The sequence below is a fragment of the Lissotriton helveticus genome, chromosome 8, assembly GCF_964261635.1.
Source record: "Lissotriton helveticus chromosome 8, aLisHel1.1, whole genome shotgun sequence".
NCBI lineage: Eukaryota > Metazoa > Chordata > Amphibia > Caudata > Salamandridae > Lissotriton > Lissotriton helveticus.
The window spans coordinates 1,548,154,091-1,548,180,373 of record NC_136069.1 but is presented as its reverse complement, the minus strand read 5'-3'; the positions used below and the strand labels follow the sequence as shown (position 1 = coordinate 1,548,180,373).

The 26,283-nt window shown below is 39.2% G+C and overlaps 1 protein-coding gene across 2 annotated transcripts in view; it reads right to left on the bottom strand.

The window, feature by feature from the left end:
• Positions 1–26,283, bottom strand: part of LOC144773497 (P2Y purinoceptor 2-like) — a 207,872-nt gene that overhangs the window by 87,515 nt on the left and 94,074 nt on the right. The window lies entirely within an intron of this gene.

Sequence of the window (26,283 nt, the reverse complement as noted above, 5' to 3'; positions counted from 1 at the left end):
ACATTCAATTCCAACAATCAACCATACATACACATTATACAACACGAAGAATCAATTTACATCAGTTCTTACAAAAAATATTTACAACTATAATTACACAAAAAAAGCATAGGAAATCAATTCAATTTTTTTAACAGTTTATATTTCAAAACAACACTCCTAATGCTGTATGAAAAACGGTCTACGCGTTTCGAAAACCCTTAGTTCAAGGGAATTCTCTTCAGGACCACGTAGCTGTGAATGAGAAAACAGGCATGAGTCAGTCTAGATAGAAGACCACTCCTGTGTCACTTATAAGTAAAGGAAATGGGACCTAGTCCTACCTCAAAGGTGCTCGTTTTCTTTAAGTGTGGGCTCTGAAACAAACACAAGAACAGCCCAACTTAATGTCATCATAACACGCTCTTCTAAAAAAGTCTATTTACAATTGAACTTTCGTCAAACCAGAGTCAAATACTCACAATCGCCGCTTTCAACCAGCTTGCGTCTCATGAGAAGTGGAATGGAAAATCTGTGTGATTAAAGGATCGTATGTCAGCAGAAAAGAACTATGCACACAGATTTTCCATTCCACTTTTTAAATAACCAACAGGGGCCCAGTAAATTAAAGTATTTTTATTACCCTCGGGTACTGGGACCCACTGTATGTTTTTTTAACTTTCACCTTCTCACTCACTACACTGCACACTCAGCGAATATACCAGCTCCACAGTAAACTGGCATTGAAGCACACCCGGGACACATTCGGTGTCACTGTGGTGGGCCCGATGATGAAGCATGCCACCAACTAGGTTGGTGGGTGAGGGCTTCTTGAACAAACCGACTGGTTTGCCGACATACGTACTTCATTGAGTCTCTTTCTCCTTTAAACTTAGCTAGTCCTTTTTTGATTTTGACAGTGCTGTTTAATTAATGGCATGTGCTTATTTTGTGTGCTTATGTTATGTCTTTTCGTCTTTATGTGGCATAAGTTCGTGGAGAAACCTGCGGCCTAAATGAAGAAGGTTAATATGAAATGCAGCTTTGTGTGCTTTCAGCTAGTTAACATAAATTAATGGGATATTAATTAGCAAAGGGGGTGGGTAACAGAAGGGTCTCAATTCTTTTATTAATCGATGTCTTGTGTTTCTTTGAATACTAGTTCTCTATGAGAGAGGCCTAAGGCTTGAGGCCTAGCGTTTTGAAAATGGTTGTTTGGAATCCTGTCGTGAAGAGCCGAGCACAGAGAGATGCATCAGAGAAATAAATGAAATTGTCTGTGCAAGATGAGCTCTGAAAGTGACAAAATCAAGGACAGGATGCGGCAGACCTGCCAAGCTAAGGAAGCAATGAACTGTTACAAATAATGTTGCATTGCCGAGGAAGCTAATGGTCGTGTGAGGAAAAGGACAATGGTGTTTTAGAAAAGCTAAACTTTGGATTAAAAAAGGTGATGATCTCACATGGACTGACATTTGTCAGCCAATTGGAGCTCTGGATGGTCGGAGAAAAGTATACTTTTAGTGGAGATTAGTTAGTTAGAAAGGTATAAAAACCTAGCCCCATGACAGGAGGGCGCTTCTCGCTTTCCGATTCCTGAAGGGCGTGACGTGTTGACGGACATTTGGCGCACGTAAGGATAGTAGGCCTTAATGACTTTACTTTTAGATGGAGTGAGTTTTAGACAGGGAAAATAGAACTTTGGGTTGGGGAAACTGATTATTTGCTTTAATTTATGCTAATTGATGAATCTTTGAAATGTCAGTCTAATATGCCTTTTCCTCAATAAAAAGCTGCTAATTTGCTAATAAAATAAAGACTAAAACGAAAATGCTCTTTCTTTGATTAATAAAGCTAATAAATTAGATTTTGAAATGACAAGCTAGTCTTGTTTATTCATGGTCTAGTTACCATCAGTTGATCCATTTACCTTTGTGACTTAATTAAAATGTTATATGCTTAAAAACCATGGTAAGAAATTATAAACTGCAGTTGTATATAAATGTGTAAATAGTTTTATGAATAGTTCTGATTAATTAGGTCACATGATTCAGCTGCCCAACATTTGTCTCAGTAGTTTATGGGCCTTGTGAGTGATATATGATTAGTGGTGAGTATCATGGTGTTGGGTAGTTTTGTTGAGACAGATTTTCTATAGGGGCGCTGCATCAGGGTAGTCTTGGAAATTAAGTGAGCTATTGCCCAGAGTCACATGGTGCTGAGCTGAGCTGCCGTCGGAGCCGGAGATCTAACCGTGAGCCCTGTACTCCAAAGTCAGCTGACCTGGCCGCTGCACCACACCTCTCCATTATGTTCGACCTTCATTGTGTTCCTTTGCACGTGCAATCACTGGAGGTTTGTCCTAAACCACATTTTGGTGCAGCTCTTTGCAGTGTAGCACTGCTCCTGTCATCACAATAGTATAACACTAAACTACAAAGCTCTTTTCCCTCCTCACTGAGTATTTGCTTCGGCCACCTGTCAAAAATTGCTCTACAATGTGTTGTCTCCTGCTATCTCTTTAGCATCCCATCAAACCATTTTACACTCAGATTATCCTGAACATTTCTAGATTTTCAGCTTTTAACCTACAATCCACCTGGCGGGTCTCCTGTACATTGTCTATCTTCTCCTTCATCACTCACGTATTGCGCTAAATTGAGTAGTTCTCCCTTTGTCACCGTGCAAGTGCCCCGTGATCTCTTTGGTACTACAGACCCACATAGTTTTCCCTCTTCATTCACTGTCTCCCTCTCACCCTGACACCTCATCAGTTTATTGCTCAACAGCCTTTTCACTGTGGATCCTTACTCCAGTCACTGAGTATTGTATTAAGCAATGTAGCTTCTTCCTCTTCATTGTAAATGTCCAGCGCTATCATCTGTCAAGTACTGCTCTAAACAACAATGTTCCTCTTCTTCATTGTGTCTCTGCTCCCATCATTTCTCAAGTTTCAAACTATAGCATACTGTTCTTTCCCTTGTTCTTGTGTATCTCTACTCCTGGTATCACACAGATCCACATTATTCTTGTCCTTCTTCATTGTCCATCTCCGCTTCCGACACTGATTGACTATCACACACACCCATCATTCTGGCCCCTCTTCATTATGTATTTGATTATAGTATCACACGCGTATCACACTGAACCACATCATTTGATCACCTCCTCCTTGGGTGCCCCTTCTTCTGTCAACCATTGGTTAATAACCTAAACCACGTCATTCTGTCCTATATGCATTATCAAGCTCTGATACTGTCATCTATAGATGATTGCAACTTACCACGCCATTCTAGCCTGTATTCATTGACTACCTCCGATGTCATCACATATCAACTATTGCACTAAAGCATCCCACTCTATCTCACATGCATTACCTATCTATTATACTGTTATCTATTGAGTATTGCATTAAACCATGTCATTCTATATCATGATCATTGCTTATGGACATCCTCTAGGGGTCGACCAAAATAAAGGGATAACCTGCCTGAAAACTTCAAAAAGGCCCTAGGAAAGGGTCCTAATACTTCCATACAAACACTGGTGCAGACAGATGCACATATTAAAATGATCCAACAATGAAATTGTTTAATCAAAAATAGTTTTTCATTTTTATTTTCATATTATCAAAAACACTTTATCAAGCTTTTGCAGAATAAATACATTACAAACTGATACTCAATTACAAATTTATACAATTACCATATCTTTTACGGGTCACCAGGGGTTGCAGCTGCGACTCCTGGCTTGTCCCTAGTGACCCCTGCCACTGCCGTTGCGACCCCTGGTCTCAGAGGAGGCAACATCAGTGTCAGGATCAAAAGAATAGCCAGTCCTTATAGACGTCGAATGTGGCAACAGTTTCCTTGCTTTCTGTTGTTTTAATATTGCACTTCTCCCATCCGGCTGGGCAAGACAGCTGGGTTGGAGAAATGTGAGTCTGCATGTCGGCTACCTGACCTAAGATGGCAAGCCAAACCAACATGCACACTTACAGTGAACATACCACTCCTCCTCCATGGCTGCTGCTGACACAGAAGATGGCCCCGCCCCTCCCTAGACTTGGTGGACTCTTCTGACTTAGTGAAAAATAAAATGATAATAAACTACTTTTATTGACATTTTATTTTTCATTTGCCGCCATAACGGAGGAGCCTCCCTTGTTTCCAATTCAGTATGGTGGTTCATCACACATATGTTTGACCTCTTCATTGCGTTTCTTTTCAGTATTTAGACAGAATATTGAAAACAGAAATATGGTGGACCAAGATGTCATGTCAAGAATATCAAGAACACAAACATTAAAAAAGTAAGTTTCTATAGGTAAGCAAAGTTTTACTATCTATAACTCAACATATATGTGCCTTGACGATATATATATATATCTTCAAGTTACGTAGATGAGAAATTATTAGTAAATCTATACTTAAATGTTGGTGCTTACTTTCTCGATATTTTGGTTCTCGATATTTTCGATAAGATATTATGACCACAAGATATTTCTGTTTCTGCTATTCTGCCAGTGGTCCTTCTCTGCTACTTTCAGCTCTCATGTATCACACTAAACCTCAAATTTGTATTATTTCTTCATTGCACACATCTGTTCATTTTAGTTCTCAGATGTCACACAAAACCACATTGTTTATTCCTCCACCTCATTGTTGTATCAACTTCTGTAATCTCTTGAGTATCCCATTAACCCTGTCATTTGCCCTTGTCATCATATGTGTTCCTGTCATTGCTAAATTTGACACTAATCCACATTGTTGTTTAACCTCTTCATTCTGTATCTGGTCCTGTCATCTCTAAGGATGACGCTTAACCACAACATTCTTTTTCTTCGTTAGAATGTATCAGTGCTACCATCAGCCCTTAAGTAGCGCACAACACCAGAGCATTCTCGCTTGCGAGTATCTGTGATCTTTCTTTATTCCAGAGCGGATTGGAGCTGGCCTCTCCACTTTATTCCAACATCAATATATTTGGCATATCGCTTTCATTGTCTTGAACCTTATATATATATTTTTATTTTTTTTATTTTTTATGGTTCTTAACGTTTAAACCTTATATTTTTTTAACTGACCATCAACTCTAAGAGCTTAGCCTCTGCTGGCGCTTCGGAGCATGGAGGATGGCCATGTCCATAATTTGACAATTAGTATTTGGATGATGCAGCCTTATTCACACAGATGTTGGTTGTTCCCAAAGAGTGACAACACTTTTTTGGAGACATTACACACCTGCAACTTTTTGAGATTAGTCATCAAGATATCGGCCAGTAGCGCATTTACGATGATTCTTAGCCGACCCTATATAATCTGGTTCAGTCGGCCCTCCATTGTCACTACAGCTAAATCTGTCTCAGTCACCTTAAAACTGTAACTTTTTAACAGGTATCTTTACCGCGACGTGGCAAAGGCCAATTGTTGTGGCTTTTGTGTAGGGAAAGGGTTTTACCAAGCTTCACTAACATATCGCATGGGTAGGAGCAGTCCAAGATTCCCTAACACTGAAAAGCCGCAGCAGTACAATGTTCCCTCACATGTAGAAAAGTAAAAGCACAGGCAGCAGCTGGGATTTCTGCCTCAGAAAGAAAGAACAGACACAGGGTGTGAAATAGCAGTGCAAGCTTCCCTTACACACAAAGAACCAGTTTTTCAGAAGCAGAGCAGTGTGTATGCTTCCTCACACGTGCCCACACACACAGAAACTCATAACAGTTACAGCATGTTCAGCAGCAGTACAAGTTTCAATCATTGTGTGTGTGTGTGTACAACTTTTGTATGTGCTAACAATCTGCAGCATGTGAAAAGTACCATATCAAGCTTGTTTCTTTGTAAATGTGTTTGCCATGTTGGAATTTTTAATATGACCTAATAGTCCCTTGTCCATAATTTGCCTATTTCTTTTTCCTTCACATACCTCAAATGAAATTAAAAAGCTCATGCATAGTAATCCACTTAATATCATCATCGAATAAACAATGGTCTGGATACCTTTCATGTTATCAAAACTAAGAGTGTTTCTCGAAATGTCTTTATTCAGCTTACGTAGAGGTCAGTCTACTGCCTGACTCAAACCTGGCTGCCCTTCAGGGACCAACAGCTCCTCTGTATGTATGGTTATCTTACCAATAGCTCACCCTCAGCAAGGGCGACAAGAGAATAAAAGATGCACATTGTGCAGCTCTTCAACAGAATGCATGATAGACTCTTGTAACCTCAAGTCCTTCACCAGAATATCCACCATGCCACTTCCTGTAAAGACATCATTTGCTTATCGATGTGTACATCCGACCTTGCTATGGCAATAAGCAACATGATGCATAAAGTTTCTTTGTGTTGGATCCAGCTATTTCCTAAAGCAGTGTCCGTCGCTACACGCACTCCAATGTAATTCCACTCATGGTGAGCGCAAATACTTTCATTGGTTAACCATCAATGAGTGAATCAAATTTAAAATACCGTATTATAGTTCACAGGGCATGAAAGGATCCACCTCATCCCTCAACCCCACCAAAATACAAACTAGTGCTCACCTGCGGCTAGCAACAACTTCTCAGCCCCACGGTATGGAACTGCCTGCTATTGGTTCTCCTCAATGACCCTAAATTCCCACCAGTTAAAAACAATGGAGTTTGTTGTGCACTTTAGTTTTACTAGAACAAAGCAGCAAAGGCAACACAGTTTGACCGTGTACCATAGAAATAAGCATTTATTTCCACTGTTGAGATATTAGTGCAATCCACTTGTGTTCAGAGACCGCAAAAGACTACTCAATGATATGCATCATCTCTTATACCATGGGATCTTGCTGACAGCATGCCCGCTATTCAGACGCTTTCATCCATTAACCGAGTCTAGTGATAACTATAGACCACATTCGCACCAATCTCATATCAGCAACTGTAAGAGTGAATTGTTTTGATTGAGGCATGGAACTTTGCCAAGAGGACAAGGAACACTGGTTTCTTTTTGGGCTTTGGCCAGACATGTTAATCTCAGGATTACGTGTAGAACATTGTTAAAGGAAGAATGTGTTCTGCTCAATTCACTGTGACCAATTTCTAGATGGAAACAGGCACTCATGGTACCATGAACAAAACACTAGTTATTTCCATTTGGCCTCTGGAGGTGATGAACGTTAGAAATGATGCCAGCCCTATCTAAAATGTGCACTGAACAAATCAATGTATTAATCAGACTCATGGCATTGCCAATAAAAGATATAAATGGATGTTGGAAATCCCTTGCAATAGTTACCTCTTGCAGACTGTGCCATCAACATGAGGAATCTTTGGCCCATGTTGTCTGTATTTGTCCAAATCTAAGGTACGCACGCTATACTTTATTAAAACCACTTTTTTTAAAGTAAGGTATCTGCATTGTATAGAAGTAATGGAACTCCTTTTTAACCTTGAAACCCCAATGGAACTGGCAAGAGTAGGAAAAGTTGCACGACAACTCCAAAAGCCTACTAAGTGAAAGATATGCATTGGGCCATGACATTATAGGAAAAAAATCTATCTGTTGTTTTAAGGTGGAATATGTACCCGCAGTTTTAATGGCCTGTTTTTTTAAATAATTTATTTGTATTCATTTGAAACTAATTAAATGAAATGATGTATCGATGTTTTAGTAATATTAAGCAAGGTATTGAAAGGATAAACTGTGTTTTTGTAACAATTTTTATTGATTGAAACAAATAAATGTATTACTTACTTACTTGCATTATAAATCTTAGATTTCCATGCATATGCCCAACACTAAATCAGAAGATTTTCTGACAATGGAAATCCACCAGTTTTCTGACCTTTTGGTTATTTTTTTCAAAAAGCTGTAAAGCATTTTTTTCATGTAGGGAAACCTCTCATTAAATGCACATGTGAAATATAAGAATATTTTTGCAGCACACATGCACTTTTAAAGTTCAGTTCTCAATATATGAAAAAATCTGCAAAAAGTCGGTTGGGCTCTTGTTGTTCTCTTCTTTAATTCCACCACATTCCAATCCCTTTGTGCCAACGCGTTTTGCCGTGGTAGGGTTAACCTATGGCTTCATCAGGGCCTATAGTATCTCAAGAAATAATCCTCGCTGATGAATTTAGTACGTCGATAATTCTGTCCACATAAACGCTGTATCCTATGCAGCTTAATTCCAAATTCACTTTCAAGTTTCCACGAACCATGCATAATATAAATTCCATTCAATTCAGGCGGCGAGTTGGGTCTTCCAAACAAACACTATGGTTTTATATAGTCCTAAGGTTGCCTTCTTGCCAAAGTGCCCGATTCCAAACGTATCAAATCCAGACTCTCTGCAGTCTAGGTAAAATTCATTCCGCTGCGGTTATTGTGCCTCAGTCTCCTTATTTATTTCTTCCCCGGTCTCCCCATAGCGTCTTCCTCAAAACGCCCAAGTACAGGCTAGATTCCTAGATTCCTAGAGGCCCATAGGAATCAATGGGAATTGCATGCGCAATTTGCGAGTACTCCATAGGAACTCGCAAATTGCGCATGCAATTTCAAGGGTGCATGGGTTCCAAAAGGATGCCCTTTTGCACCCCTGAAATTCTAATAATTTTTACACATGTTGTGCACACACATCGTAAATTACCATCAACTTTAGTTTGATGGTAATTTGTGATTCCTAATAGCGAAATCGCAATCATATTTTTATTTAATGCATTGCATTTAAGGAATCGCAATTTGCGATTCCTTAGATGCAATCGCAATTAAAGTAATCACAATTTTAGTGATTCTTTAAGTTGCGATTTTTGCATTTGGGATGATGCATCCCAAATGCAAAATTTGCGGTCGTAAAGGGGCAGATTAGCAGAATCTGACCTATTGCAAATGCAAAAAGCAATGATGCATGTGCTCCCAAAATCCTTATGTTATTCCGCAAAATCTAGGGATAGGTGTAATTTATAACACCCAATAATTTCTGAACCATAGGAGCCCAATTTGATCAAGTGCAACAAATATAACCTACCCTTCCAGACCACCTTTAATCAGGGCCAAAGAGGAGTGAAACGACTATAGTAGTGACAATTTGAGGGGGAGACACCAATTAAAAAAAGGGAATAATGGGAAAAAAGAGAATAGAGGAAAGAACAAACAAAGTTCCCCCCCGGCCACCTTAATAATTGGAAATGGGGCTTTGAAAAGCCTTGGTACGTGGTGCTTTTGCATACATAAGCACGTCAGTGAGGCAGAAATTGAAAAGCCATTTTGACACCTTTTCCTCTTTACACCGGAGTTTGTGCATTTATTGTAATAATTTCAACCAACACTTTTCTGTAATTCAACTGAGATCTGAATGTACTGTGTAATAAATGTTCGTAGATAGCACTGACCGACTTTGTTGTAGTGGCCAGACTAAATATCTGCTCCATCAATAACTATGTAAGAAATGTCATTAGAATCTTTCTCAGTTTAAAAAAATGTGGCTTTGCCTTAAATTGTTCCGAAATGGTTCTATATATCTTGCTCCAGTTGAAGGCCTCGATGGCCAATCAATAGTGCGGTTACGTAGGGTCACATATATCAATATTAGGAATAGCGATTACCTAATTACGATTTTCTGCGAATTGCAATTAGATAATTGACAACTCTATGAGTTTCATTTAGCGATTCCTAGGGGGTCGGAAACTGACCTACCTCATTAATATTAATGAGGTAGGTAACAATTTGCGACCCATTAGGAATTGCTAAAATCAAGAGGATGGTGGCTTGCTGGGGTCAGCAGACCACCATGTCCGTGATTGCTTTTAAATAAAGCAATCATTTTTTTAAATAGGAAAACTGGTTGCATTTAAAAGAAAAAAAAACGTTTTCTTTTCATTTTTTAAGAGCAGGCAGTGGTATGTGAAACCACTGCCTGCTCTTAAAAAACGTTTTCGCTACCATTAACAAAGGGGAAGGGGTCTCATGGGACCCCTTCCCATTTGCGAATCGGTTACCATCAGATTGAATCTGATGGCAAGCTGTGAATGATTTGCGGCCAGCATTTGGTCGCAAAACATTCATACATACCGCTGTGATTTGGTATTAGGAAGGGACGCCCTAAACATGTCCCTTCCTAATACCGGACCGCAAACCCATTTTGCGATTGAGTAACAAGTTACCAAATCGCAATATAGAGGTTGGTAAATTGGAAAAAGCCTTTTTTGCATTCGCAAACAGGCTGATTCTGCGAATCGACTTGTTTGTGAATGCAAAATAGCTTCATGCATGTGGCCCTAAGTCTTTAATAACAAAGGACACTAGCAAGGGGTCCACCAACAGCTCCCCTCCTGAGAGTTTTTTCATTGCACAGATGTTACCTCTCTTGACCTTGGGTCCTCTAGTCCACTACCCCTGTTACACCAGCCTTCTTCCAGCCACATAACTACGAACTACTAAGCACACCTTACTCCCAAATCATGTGGTCCTGGAAATATACCCGTAAAAAGAGGGGGTACATTTCCAGCACCATGGTGTCTGAGACCTCTATGCAAAACATGGAAGGGTCACACAGTGAGACACTGGTGGGAAGGGCATTTGATGGCCCAACCTAAACTGGGCAGCCAATAAGATGCCATTTCAGTTGGTGTCACATCAACAAATTGGTTCCCTAAATGCTGGCTGTCCTACTGTCACGCCCCTCTCAAATGATGCTGAAAGTATTTTAAACCCTCATCCTATTCTTGCTCTTCTGGAATACCTACAACTACAAGTCATTTGTTTACATTTATTTTTTAATTTGTGCCAATGATTGTGTGTGTGTGTGTGTGTGTGTGCGTGTGTAGAGCTTTTGTTAATCGGAGGTTAATAATTCCCTCCTTGTTTCTCACCATTTTGGGATACCCGATCCTTAAGGGCAGATTTACTCAGATTTTTTGTCTGTGATGCGTGGTTTAGTAAATACAAAGTAACAAAAGGCATTGCATACCACTGCCATGTTTTACTTTGCGCCAGATAGGCATTCCGTGGATGAAGCATGGACGTGCCATGCATCCAGCCATCAATTTTGTCACAATCTCAGATTTACAATGACTTGTAAACCTGGGAGCGCGTCAAAATGCTAAGCCTTACCCAGTGAGGCTCAACAAGGAGAAATATCTTTATTTTCTATTTCCACGTGTGCTGCCTTTTGCAGCACATATTGAACGATGAAAACACTGTTAATTATTGTTTTTGGCTAGGAGGTGTCCCTTCCTGCACAAAACAATCCTTCATGTAACCATGATGTAAGGGTGCCTGCATTGGCGCTAGGCAGTATGCAGTGCACAAGCTGTAGGTGAACAGCTGAAATGCACCATATAGTGCATTTCTACTTTCTCCCTCTCACACAAAACAGAGCAGCAATTTTGCTTCCTGCCCTGACTTGGGTGAACAATTAGAAAATCTGCCCCTTCATCTCTAGTGCAAGAGTTCCAAATGTGCTTTACAGAGTGGATCTATTTCTATCAATGTTGTTAATTCAGAATATACCATTTATCGCTGTCCTGCTTTTTCTTAGATATTACCATGCTGCCATCTCTTTGGCTGGTCTTCAGAGCACTCTGAGAACTGCTCTCTTATTATTCAAAGCCCACTGTTAGCCTTTACGTCCTTATCGACCCATTATCTAAACTGTGCTGGTGGATACTGGCAGTGAGCAGCAGCACTCATTTTTGGGGACTGTAAGTTATTTATTTATTTATTTATTTATAATTTTTTTATTGAGCAGAGTTATCAGGAGTCAAACAGAGTTAATAAAAGAACCCAAAATGGATTAAGAAATACAGATTTTGATTCATTAAACAACACAAGCAACATTAAAAAAAGAGGAAAAAAAATAGGAGAAACATATATAAACACGTTCATCATCAATTCAAGTCAATAAAATATTTCCAATACCGAGAACATTTTGTAGTTGCCCCCACGCGTTTAGCATAAGCTTCTTCAAAAAGCTTCCTACGTTTCATTTTCATAAGCCATTTTTCGAACAAAGGTATTTTGAGTGATCTCCAGTTCTGTAAAATTAATGAGCGAGCTAACAACATTGAAATCGCAAGGAAATGACTCTCAGTTTTCGTAAGAATTGCCTCCCTACTAGTTATCCCAAAAAGAACAGCTTCTACTATAGGTTTGTGTGTTTTTTTAATCGCACTACTAAAGTATTCAAATATTTTCTCCCAAAATGTTATCAACTTAGGACAAGAAAAAAAAATATGGCACCATCCCCCTTCTGATAAGGTACCGCAACGAAAACAGCTATTTTCAACCTCTGGGTAGATTTTATTCAACGTTTCTGGGGTATAGTATCCCATACAATGAGCAAGAAATGCCATTCTTTTAAAATTAGCAGCCCTCAGTACCTTATTTCCTGTAATTGATATCTTTTGCCATTCTTGATAGGAGAAAACACATTGAGTTTGAGTTGTAACTTTCTCCAACATTTTTAAAACCAAAGGAGACTCATCTTGGGAGTTTAATAAACGATACCAATTACCCACTCCGGTGAATTTTGAAATAAACAACGCAGTTGCAATTTGACCGGGGGGTATTAAAATCAGATTATTTCTCTTCAAACAATTAATAATTATAATAAATTCAAAAAAAGAGGGTTTGTTCTTACTAGAACCTCTAGCCTGCACTTCTTCCCAAGTAATCATCCTGCCTTGTATGGTAAACCGATTCACCATCCCCAAACTGTATGCATTTCATCTTCTCAGCTGGATGGGATGGATATATAAACCTAAATCCCTACATTCATTTAATTTTAAGGAGAAAAAAACCTGAAAAATCCTTTTGCTTAAAAACAGTACGAAGTTGATATGCAAAATCCACTAGCATCTTCCATCTAGTTTTCTTTGGGAGTTTGGAGGTCTTCAAAAAAGTAGGAACTTGAGTTGCAGCTTCTTGAATCATTTTATTAATGAAAAAATGATCGACCTGTTTCTGTTTAGATAATAAACATGCTATGTAATCAAAAAATGTTGTTTCATAATATAAATGCATATTTGGAAGAGCTAACCACCAAATTTAATATATAGTTGTAAAATCGGTAACTTAACTCTTGCTGGCTTTTTATTCCAAATAAATGACCTGATCATAGAATCGAGCCCTTTAAAAAAACTGACTTCACCTTAATCGGGATGTTAGAAAAAAGAGATATCAAAAGAGTTAAAATCGACATCTCAATAAGTGCCACCCGGCCTATCAAAGTTAAAGGAAGATGGGTCCATTTATCGAGCAATTTCTGGATCTTTATACTGGTGGCATCATAATTCAGTTTAGCTAGCTGACCATATTGGCCCGAGACATAAATCCCCAAATACCGTATGGGGTCGGATCTTAATGCTTGTGGTTTCAAATCAACTGGCAGAAATTCAGTCACAGTATTTAATATTAAAATTTCAGTTCTACTTGGATTTATTTTATAGCCCTACTATTAATTCAAATTCCTGAAATTCTGCCAGTGTTGTCTGCAGATTCGACGTTTCTGGGGACAAATACAGAATCGCATCATCAGCGAAAAGTTTTAATTTCGACATTCCATCTATCTGGGCTATAATATTTCTATTGGCTCGAAGTTTAATTGCGAGTGGTTCAATAAAAAAATTGAATAATAAGGGTGATAAAGGGCACCCTTGCCTAGTTCCACGATTTATATCAATTAAATCTGCCTGGGCCCCATTGACTATTATCTGGGCCTGCGCCCTGTGATAAATATTTCGCAGCATAGCAACCACTGAAGACGGAATCACAACCTAGAAAGTGCAAAAAATAAAGTATCCCAGTTAACTAAAACAAAAGCTTTTTCAGCATCTACCTTCATGATGCATGCTGGTGTCTTATTAATGTTAAAATATTTCTAAAGCTTGGATCAAAAAACCAGTATTTGTTGTCATCATACGACCCGCTATAAAGCCTGTTTGATCAATATGAATAACTTCCTTTGCTGCAAAGACAAAACGTTGGGCCCAGATCTTCATCAAGATTTTATAATCAGCATTCAATAAACTAATTGGTCGAAATGAATTAAGATTATTAGGAGGTTTACCTTTTTTTACGAAGCTAATTACAGACGCCCTCTTAAATTCTGAAGATACCCCCCCCCACCCGTTTTGATATAATCAAATCGTTTTTTCAAGAAAGGAGTTAGCTCATTCACGAAGGTTTTATAGAATTCGATAGGAATTCCATCCTCACCACAGGCTTTTGCTCCCGCCAAGGTCTTGATTACTCCTCTGTAATCTCCTTTTGAAGCTGCATGGCTTCACCCTGGGATATAGTTGGTAATTAAAGTAGATCAAAATACTCCTAAATCATATCCAAATTAACGGAATTTTTTACAGAGTATACTTGACGAAAATGGGCAGCAAAAATTAGTGCAATATCCATTTTATCATTACCTATAATGTTAGTTTCAGGATCAATTATTTCTAAAATAGAAGAGGATTCTTGCCGAGCCCTGGTTGACCAAGCTAGCATTTTGCCAACCATTTGGCTTTCTTCGTAGACCTTCTGCATATAAGTCTGGGAGCTCTTTACCTCTTCTCAGACTAAGAAGTCTCTAAAAGCCTTTCTAGCCTGTACCAACTGTCCCGAGAATCTTCAAATTTAGAGGCGTTATCCAATAACAACTGAAGCGGGTAATTTTATCTAGCCGTATCCTAGTCTTCCTAGCCAAAGCAGCTATTATCTGCCCATTGGACGCAGCCTTAAAAGCGCCCCAAATGGAAAAGATATCAGCTGATCCTTCATTAATAATAAAAAAATCAGTTAACCAAAGCCTAAACTGTTCAATCCATAATGGATCTTGAAGGAGCAAACGGTTCATCTGCCACTTCGCGCCACTCTTTTTCGAAGCACCAATTTCGAGTCCAATCTGAACATACGAATGATCTGTAAAAGCATTTACCCCAATGCTAGCAGCCCTGAGAGTTAATGATCGTGAAATCAATAAAAAGTCGATTTGGGATGCGGTCTGATGTTGACGTGAAGAACAAGTAAATTCACGAACTGTCGGGTTGAGTAATCGCCATGCATCTATTAGGGAAAAGTCGTTTTCAACGCGGTGTTTACACCGCACGACCTTTACCACGCTGCTATTACAACGCAAGTCGTTACTACGACTTGCGCTGGATGGCGCTGTGGGATAAGGAATCTTGTAATTTTATATTCCAACACCTTCCCTACTGTTACGGGGACTGGTGTTGGAATATAAAATTATAAGATTCCTAAATCCGCGCCCTCCAACGCAAGTCGTTGTAACGACTTGCGTTGTAATCTCTGCGATGTAAAGTACCGCGTTGAAAACAACCGCGTTGTACTGTCATACATCCATCTATTAACTGCAAGTCTTCTAGGAGTGTACCGAAGACCTTCTTAATCTTGGTTTTCAGTTGTTTTTTACCCTATTTGAGGTGTCCCTTTTCAGATCCTGAATGAAATTAAAATCACCCCCAAACACTATTTGCCCGGAGACCCCAATCAATAGACTATTAAGAGATTGTAAAGCGAAGACGTCATCTGGTATTGGGCGATAATAATTAATAAGATTCAGAAGCTGTTCATTTACCTTAACCTGAATCCAGATTCACCTCCCCAGAGGGTCCCGTTTTTCATGAAGAAATACCCAATCAATTTCACGAGAAAAATATATTTCAACTCCCCTCACTGCAGACTGTAAGTTATTTTTTATCATCAGACTTTTACTCAGAGAGAAAAATGCTGGAAAGGCAGAAAGTAAAAGAAAGGCAGGAAAACAGTGACAAAGAGAGAAAGCAAAGCTGAAAATGTGCCTGCAAGAGTTAGATAAAGAGGCAAGTATTGTAGGGGAGAGAAAGAAAGAGGCATGAGATGGAAGCAAAACTAAGCAACGTTGGTGTTTGACAATACAGCGCTTAACAGTATTTGGGCCCCGCTTTTACCTTGTTTGACCAATTGACCTTTGCATCATGTTATCGTGGTATTTATTAGGCACAGTTTGACTTCCTGTTTTAGAGCTACCTGAATCAGATGCCACCTACGACTTGGAGCATGACTGTCTCTCTCAAGGATCTATGATACCCCAATTTGTTAGGTACATCCTTCTATTTGGAGTAAATGGTGATCTAACTTTGAAAGGGAACCAAAGGTAAAGAGGCCACTTATATTATGCATATGTGTTGTTGCACATGTATAATCCTCCAGACAATACGTGGTCCTTGAACAGAGATCCATGAATGATTGGCCATAGAACCCCAACCGATCTATATAATGGTACCTAAGGGCAAATGTACAAAGCCAATCTGCGAATGCAAACTCTGCGATTTGCAAAATTACAAGGTGTGTGACCACAAAATGGCATATTCCTTTAATTAAACCCATTTTGTGAATCAGAAAAGTATTTCCAACTCACAAAAGGAGTTTTGTGATCCATTCTGAATCACAAATAGAAGGGAGCGTGAAAGGGGTGTCCCCTTCTAATTGCGATTCGAAATGGTGTATATTAACACTGATCACTTACCAGCACTGCAAAGGAAGTGGTACAGATTTGCACAGGGGAAGGTCTCTTTGGCAATCTTCCCCTTTGTGAATGCTGTTGGGAGATCTCAGGAGGAAAAAGCAGCAAGTGTTTTTGTTTTGAAGCAGTATCGGTTTCTTTAAGGAACATGGACAGCTTTAAAAAAAAACCTCAGGTTTGACATTAAACACAGGGATGGTGGTCTGCTGTTCCTCACCAACCACCATCGCTGTGTTTGTAGCCAATTACAGGGGGTCTCAAATAGCAACCTGCTTCATTAATATTAATTAAGCAGGTTGCCCTGGGATATCTATGACTGGCGTTTTTGCCATGTGATCTATTAGTACTTGCGTGGCACAGCAAAATCAGAGACACGCTGCAAAAAGTCAGTGTGCAAATTGCAACCACTTTTTGTTACCTCTGTGTTGGAACATCAGGCCCAAAGGCTAGTATAGCCTTATCGCATGCCTTAGCGGGCTATACCAGCGATTAAAGGCCCGCTAAAGCCGAAGGCGAGGAACTTTAACAAGGGAGCGGAACTTTAATGCCGGTATAGCCCAGTTACAGAGGGCTATATGGCTATTAGAAAATTCCGCCACTAGAGGGCAGAATGTTCTAACAAATAAAAAACACGTCCTCACGGAGCCCATGGGGATTGAAATCCCCCGGGCTACGTGAGGCCTTTGTTCATAGCAACAGATGTGAACAAACATTGGAATGTTGAAGCTCCGGGCTTCTACCGGCCATTAGAAGCCCGTCGCACTCTATTGTCTTAAGTGGAGAGCAAAGGGACAGGCTTAGCAGTTGGTCGACTATCTTCCAAACCACCACTGTAGTAGAGGCACTCGTGGCCATTAATCTCACGAGGTCTGGTGGCCATTTCCTGACTAGCAGTGAAGCTTGGCTGGAGGCTGGATGATTCTGAGACAAAACCAACCTTAAGCATTTTGGGACAAGCAAGGAATGTGACCCCCCTCTAAGTGTGTAGGGCCACTTGACATTAGCTTCCATCTGCCAAACTATCTATGGTGATGGTGGTTCCCATAATTAGGTTTAACTGATGATGTGGCCTAACAGCCAGAGCTGCCATCTTTTGCTAGGGAACCAAATTCAATTCTTTGCTTCAGGTCAACATCCTGTGATTTTGGGCAAATCACTTAATACACCTGTGCCTACAAATAACAAATGTGTCCTTGTGTAATGTAGCTAGTGCTTATGTAAGCCACTCTAATACCTTTGGGTCGAGTTCGCCATATATAGAGAAAAACTGATCTCTTAATTTATTTTTCTTGCTCACACTTTTGCCAAAGTTGGTTGCAGATGGTGGCGAGCAGAGAATTCTGATTTGAGCTTCTAGGCCCTTTTTAGAGTGCTTGTTAAGATAAAGAATACAGGGCATATTTGATAGCGATACAGGTACATGGGCACCAGAGAAACTATGGAGGGACTTCCTGTGCCAGAACAAAATAATTAGTGTAAATACTGCTTTAATTTTTCTCAGGGGGTCTGGAACGCCTACTCAGGGGGTACACAAATGTTTTAAAAAGTATTTATACATAAAAAAGAAAAATTAAAATGTTAAAATGCTCTTGTGAAAGAATTTGAAATTGGCGGATACAATTAGATTGTGTCTTTAAGAGTGGAAGCAGAGCAAGTACAGGAAAAGGATCTAGTATGGACGATTAGTGGCCACAATTGATTATGCTGACATTTTGAAATGCTCCAAACATTCTATTAAAATTAACATTTTGATTTTTGCATATGTATTTGAGAATTAAATAAAAGATTTCAAAATGTGCGTATTTGCTATTCACTTGTGTCTGTATTTTTGTGTATTGTTTTGAGGTTCAAATCATGGATATTGCTTATGGGGGGGGTGTCCAACTATTTAATAGACTCAAAGGTTCCTCTCTGGGAGCAGGTACCACAGTCCACAGCTACCAATTATCTACTCTCAATTTGGCCATCTTCAATGAAAGCGAAGAAGATTGCACCTCATTAGTAACAGAAATTCACCTGCAGAACGAGGAATCCTAAAGGATTTATTTGGCCAGTGTGGAGAGGGGCACCCAGCAAAGATAAAATAAGCTGAAGTACACAATTCTGTGTGAAGGTCCACCTGAGATGGGTAAAGTAAGTCATGCCAATGTCCTTCATTGGAGGAAACAGCAAACTTGAGGCTACAGGATTTACCATTAACAATAAATCCCCTGCAACAGAAATGGGACTAACTCTACCAAGTGCCAGTTTCCCCAGTACAGGCTAACTTGGAGGTCAACAGATAACATCCAGAAGGATACATGATCACCGTTAACAATTCTGATCATTTCTAAGGAAATCCCGGCTACACCCAATCATCCAGAATACAGAACATACCACATGTGACACACTGGATAATCTGCACAACCTGGGAATACATGCTTGTGTAGAGTATTCTCCCTCTTCAAAATGTATGAACACTTAAAAAAATATATAACTCTTCCAGTCAAGAGCCATACCTTGAAATCTCATGCATGTATTATAAATATTCAGGAGTACCTTCTAGTCGGCTATAGCAAATACCAATACGAGATGAAGCAATGACAGGAAGCAGGCAGCCATCATAAAGTTTATAAAGTGTGCTGTTCATGGCTTTTATTATTGCTGGTTCAATACTAGTGCAACAATAAACAAAGGAACCCAGTAACCTCTTGAGAACTTGGGTAAATATGAATACAGTAACACAGGGCCACCAAGGGGATAATTTCATAAATGACTCACAAATTTACAAATAGACCTGATCAATAGTAATTGCTTCAAGAAAAATATATCTATAATGTTGGAAAAATGAGAAAGAAGGTACTTCAGCCCTGGTGTATTTAAACAAAAAGTTATTATTTTTTCATAGGTAATCAATATAACAGGAGAATAGACAAAACCATGAATAAAATGTGGATCACACAAATTTCAGCATTCAACAGTCATTTGACCCATAGCAGGATTCAGCATCGTAGACCTACAGCTCCTCCGAACTGCCGCTACGTGACATATCCTAATCGAGGGATTTCGCAACACTCTGCAAACCTGGATTTAAGATAATTTGTTCAGCGAGCCTATCTTTGTTGCCTGTACCCGGCACATGCTCCATCGTGGACGGACTGAACTTGTAACTGTGTCCCTGTCTGGCGTGACCAGATAACCACAGTTGGAACTTTGTGCTTCGAGGAACTATTTTCAATTAAATCTTTAAAATAGAAAATCCATGGTTCTACTGATTGGAGTTTTACCGTTTTGATCTCAAATAACTTTATTAAATTTGATTCTATTTTTCTAGAGTGGTGTAGGATTTTTCTTCTGTTATGTTTTCTCTTTATTACTGTTTGAAGTGCTGCATAAATTGTTTCCATATTGTCTCTAAGTTAAGCTTGACTACTTGTGTGTCCTGCTATCAGAGGATCAAGCACAGGTACATTTGGGGCTTGCTTGTGTTTCACCTTGACAGAGATTGTGGTTGCTGCTTGAGTAAGGTTTCACCACACTTGACCAGTGCCCAATTTCCTACATGAGATCCCATGGCTCGGCTCCCGAGTACCAGCAGAAATCAGTGAGTAACTTTGTCATCGATCAGTTATTTAATTACAAGAGTAGATCATCAGTACTGGTGACCCTATTGATGGACTTTCAGATCTTGACTACTATTGGTAATTCAACTGTTGAATGCTGGAATTTGTGTGACCGGCATTTTATTCATGATTGTATCTATTCTCCTGCTGTACTAATTAACTTTGAGTAAGGCTCTATGTTTTCTTTTTTTATTGATTTTTACAGATAAATTCAGACAGAAAACCATTTAGTTTCCTGTCTGTATTTATTTTTAAATGTGGCTAAAAACGTAAATTAGATTGTTTTTGGAGTGATTCTCAATGCTTTCAGTCATGACTGCTGGTCAATTAGCTGCGTAGATTGACAGGTGCTGGGGTTTAAAATGAAAGACATTTTAGTAATGAGGCTTAAAAAGCAGTAGCTATGCATAAGGTTGATAATAAAATGTGCATGCTTTCATGAAAGTGATGTGATTATCATCTGTCGATTTTTTAAATCATTGAAACCTGTCAAGAATTAAAGTAAGAGTGTACATTTATCAGTTAGATAAATGTGCAAACACTAGTTCCAGCTTCATTTTTTCACAAGACCCAAAAGAAACATGGAAAAATTCAGATACAGAAATTATCACAATTTAAATATGGATAAATATAGACAGGAATGTCCAAAATATAAATGCCTTAAAACCGGGTGCCCTAACTATGAGTAAAAAGCACTAAAAGGTAAAATGAACATCATTAAAAAAAAGGGCAAGGTATTGCAAAATGTCTTTTTAATAACTAAATCTAATACCTCATTAAAATTGTATGCATTCTTAGTAACACAAATATATTTGATATTTGACATATTAAAATAATATAGAAATGAATAGCTACAGAAATTACATAGAAAGGTTGAAGAAATGGCATAAAATCTAGGCTCAATTCATATAATGATTATCAAGTTATAACACAATCGGTTGGGGTCATGTGAACATTTAACTAAGCTGACATACACAAAATAAACCAAATAATATTCAATAAAGTATATAATCACATTATGTATTAGTTTTAAGTCATGCTTATAATGATAAATAATTGCCTCATATTTAAAATAAAAGGTTTTTTTTGTTCAAAGTGTAAGTTCTTAATGATAGCCTTGGCATTTTCATGTTTCAGTCATCAATTCAAAGGGCAAAAGCAGATTTACAATTATTTTAGTTTCTTGCCTGATGTATATGGCCTCACTTTGTCCGAATCATTTAAATGGAGCTTGAGTTAACCATGTAAAATCACCATTAAACATTACAGCCAATGCAGAAATATGCATTGTAGTTCCTATTACTAAGTGGGCTTGGTCTACTGTTTCAGGCAACTAGTTCTTGACGTATCTCTATATTCTTCTTTGTAAAACATTTTATAAAACAGGGAGGCAAGCAAACCAAATCAGATTAAATAGTTCTGAGGTTCCCTTCAACCACTAAATAGGCTATTTAAAACTGTAAGATCAGGTGAGAGATGACTACCAGTTACTGGCCAGATAAAGATTTGACTTAATACAATCCTGTGATATATCCTCTGTAGCAAACGCCATGGGGATAGTCAAAAAGGACCAGCGCCCAGAGAAAAGTTGGCACTAAGTCTCAAAATACTGAACTTAATAGCTTAATTCTATCTCTATACAATTTAAATCAAGTATGATTATTGTATCAGACGCATTCGGGGTTATTCACAAACTGTATTTTGTAATATATTTAGCAGTACTGCAATACTACTATTAACATACTACAAAATACTATTCACAAATCTACGGTCAAAGGTTCCACATGTAAGTATAAGTTTTAGTTGTAAATTTGGGAGGGGCATAGTCTGAGGATTGGCTGAAAAATGGGGAATACTTACCACTAAAGGGGAAGGATTAAGGGAGCATATGGAGAGATTAAGGCAAGGTTATGGAGGAGTTTAGGGAGGCAAGTTCATCAACTCACAATCAATCAATCAATATGGTTTATAACTAGTCACCCATGAGGGTATCCAGGTGCAGAAGACCTTGCTGCTGAGGGTAGAATCAGTTGAAGATCCAGGTCTCATCCTGAATTCCTGAAGAGAGGGCGAGGTTCGGGTTGGAGGCTGTTGCAGGACTTTACGGTGAAGCAGGAGAAAGAGTGTCCTCCATTGTTGCTTTGGCGGATGCATGGGGTGTTACAGAGGGAGATGGAGGCTGAGCAGAGGCGTGTGGAGGGTTGGTGGAAGCTCAGGTGGTGGTTGATGTATGCTGGTTCTTGATTCTGCATGACATTGTAGGTGTGGGTCAGCATTTTGAATAGACATCTCTTGTGAACGGGGAGTCAGTGGAGTTTCTTGAGGTTTGGGGTGATGTGGGTCCCTTTGGGGAGGTAGAGGATGAGTCTGGCTGCTGAGCTCTGTATGCTCTGCAGTCTCTTCGAGAAGTGTGGGGTAATTCCTACGTAGTGTGCGTTGCCATAGTCCAGTCAGCTAGTGGTGAGAGCTCGAGTGACACTACGTCTGGTGCTGACGGGTAGCCTTTTAAAGATATTTCAGAAGATGTGAAGAATGAGGAAGCAGGTGGCGGAGGCAGAGTTGTTCTGGCTTTTGATGGTGAGCTTGCTGTCCAGGATGATTGTGAGGTTCTAGGTGTGGTCTGTAGGAGTGGATGAGGGTCTTAGTTCAGCAGGCCACCAAGAGTTTTTCCACAGGAGGGGCTGTTCCCAGGATCAGTACTTCCGTTTTGTCAGTGTTGAGTTTGAGGCAGTTGTCTTGCATCCAGTCGACAGCACTGGTCATGCACAGGCTAAAGTTAGCTATTGTAGTAGATGGGTCTTCAGATAAAGAGGGGATGAGCTGGGTGTCATCTGCGTAGAATATGATGTTCAGGTAATCGGTTGTGACAATGCTGGTCTGGTGGGGGGTTCTGTACGTGCTGAACAATGTAGGGTTGAGGGACAAATCTTGATGGACGCTGCAGATGATGTTCTAGGGTTCGGAGGTGAAAGGTGGTAGGTAGATTCTCAAGGTTCTGCCGGTGAGGAAGCATGCAATCCATTTGAGGGCATCACCTTGGATTCTGATCTCAAGGAGCCTCTTGATAATGGTGTGGTGGGACAAGATGTTGAATACTGCAGAGAGATTGACGAGGATCAGGGCAGCCATTTCTCCCTGGTCTAGGAGGGTTCTGATGTCATTGGTGGCAGTGATCAGGGCGGTTTCAGTGCTGTGATTAGTACAGAATCCGGTTTGAGACCAGAAGATCATTGTTTTCCTGATATTCTGTGAGTTGGCAGTTAATGGCTTTTTCAAGAACTTTGGCGGGAAAAGAGAACCTGTCAATAGGCCTGTCGTTTTTAGCCCGCTATTGTGGGCGGATGGTTTCTTGCGGAGTGGTTTGACTTCTTCATATTTCCATCCTCTGGGAAGGTGGCCGAGGTCATGGATGTGTTGAAGATGGGTGGTGAATTTTTTGGTGCTGATGCTCATGCTTCCAAGGTTAAATATGTGGTGGAGGAGGGGTCCGTGGGTGCTCCCGAGTGGACGGAGTGCATTATGGCTGTGGTGCTCTGAGTGGTGAGGTGGTCCCAAGCGGTGATCCGGTGGTCGGCTTTTACGTATTTAGGAGCAAGAAGGCTGAGGATGAAGGAGGTGGCGAGTTGGGATCTGAAGTGTTTGTAGATGGTGGAGATCTTGTCATGGAAGAAATCCACCAAGGTGTTTCAGAGGGTTGGGAGGTGGTGAGGATGTTTTCAGTGGATGAGAGGTTGGAGAACTCCCTGATGATGACGAAGAGTTCTTTGCTGTGGTTGGAGCTGGCTTCGATGTGGTCGGCTAGAGCATTCCTTTTCGTCTCTTTTAGTAGTTGGTGGTAGTGGTTGAGGGATGTCTTGAAAATGGTACAGTCTGTGGGCTCCTTGCTGGTACACCGTTTCCTTCCTAGCGGCTTGCAGTTGTGTTTTGTGTTTCTCAGATCCGAGGAGTACCAGCTGCCATGTTTGGTGAGTTTGATGGGGGCAACTCTGTCGGACCAATATGTGATCCAGGCAGAGTAGTTCTTGACCGCCGGTTTGAGGGATTTATGGTGTTGGGGTGGGAGGTGTTGAGGGCGTCGGTCCATTGGCTCTGAGATACTTTGTTCTGGCTGCGATGTGAGGTGCTGTGTGGCTTGGTGGCAGTGCTGGGGGATGCTCTGATGGTGAAATGGACGATAAAGTGGTCTGTCCAGGTGAGCTCGGTGACTTGGCTGTACTTGACTCTGTCGCTGGCTGTAAAAATAGGGTTGAGCATGTGTCATGCTTTGTGTGTGGAGTTGTGACTAGTTGGGTGAGGCCAATAATGTTCATGCTTTTGAGGAGGTTTGTGAAGTTGGCGTCGTTAAGGTCGTCGAGGTGAGGTTGTCACAAAAGAGTAAGACTATTTGTACTCAAAGAGTAAGCCTGTTTCTATTCACAAACTGCACTTCTAAAGTTATTACCACAAGAAAGGACCTAAAACAGTTGTAAATGTACTTTAGCTAAGAGCTAGAGAGTCCAGCACCAAACATGGCCAACCCCTGGAACTGCTGCACCCTCCCATAGGAAAGGATGGTGCTAGGGACTTAAAATAAAACACCATAGTAAATAATGTGAAATTAAATATTTTTTAAGTTAAAAGTATAAATAAATATAATTTAATGTTAAAAAAAAATAAAAAATAAACTTTATTTTACATTAACATTGTTAAAGCAGTTTTAATGTAAAAATGTATATATGAATCTTAATTAAAATATAATTAAAACCTTTTAACTAATTTTAAACATCATTAAAAAAAGTATTGTTATCACATAATAAAAGATATAATATTTTACTTTTGGTGGGAATGCTTTGATAAAAATAAATCAGACAAATAATTTTAATGAAATATATTCCAAATAATCGCATTTTAAATTTAAATTAAGTTATCAACTCTGTAACATGTTTTTATTTTATTCTACATTCAAAATAAATATAAGAAAATAATTCATATTAATATTCAACAAAGAATAATTTACTATTTTACCAGTTTGTTCCAAGTTTAATAAACCTTTTTAATTTTCCCTATTCTTTGCCATAGGGAGATCTCTGGCACCAAGCATTTATGACTGATTGACTGAATAGTTGTGAAATAGGAATAGGTTAAAGCAAAAAAGAGAACATTTTACGTGGAAGTTAATTTACAGTATTGTAAAAATAATTTACAGTATTGTAAAAATCCATTTTACTTTTGAGGTATTATATTATTATTAATATTTGAAGAAAATGTGTTTTTAAAAACTGTTTTGCAATAGACTTATCACCTAGACATTTTTGTGCCTGGGGTGAATTTTATTAGGATATGGCAGAACTCCTACACGAGTGTCTCTTTCCTATCCCTCAACCCTTTTCGTCTCTTCAATCGTCCCGCTTTTTGGCTCTGTAAAAAAATACACCTTTAAATGATTTGATTTTCAAATGGATTGCTTTGCTTAAAGGCTAATTATGTTTGGCAGAATGCCAACAAAGACCAACTTTTCCTAAACACCTTGTTTACTTTGACAGAACCTTTATTGCAGCAGGGGTAGGTTACCAGGGAGGACGCGTGTTAGCGCATGAATTCTGCCAGTATGTGCCATCATAGCATTGTAAAAGTTCACATTTAATTCTTAACAGATGTACATGTCTACTACAAGCATGGTCTATTGTTTTCTCCAGCAAGATATGTAGGAAGTGCATAAAATGATGAAACAACTGTTGACTCTAGTAAGATATTTAAGAGGTGAACAAACTGTTAATTATTATGCATGTTCCAGACCATTTTAAAAAATTCAAAATAAAAATAATAATAACATTTCTAACCTTCTCAGGTTTTTCAGAGAAGTTTGAAATGTGCTTCCAATCCTTTTTCTGCATAATAAAGTACATATGTGTGCAGTATATGAGTGACGTGCAGTTTTCCAGCTTACTCCACCGGGTCATAGGATGGTTTCAATGTCACATAAGATAAACTTTAAAAGGTCTTTTATTGCTTTCAGTGTATATCATCTCCCAATTTGCTTGTTTGCAACAAGCTCAACATTGTTTTGTTGATTCCACCAATACTCTCTATGTTTGTAAAAGACTCGTTTTCCCTGTTGAATTCAGCACTATAGAATGAGAATAGAAGATTTCAGAACTCTATTATAAGGCTACGCCAATGCTGTAGTAAACATGAAATGGCTATTAAATTAAATGAAATATTTAAGAACATTTGATTC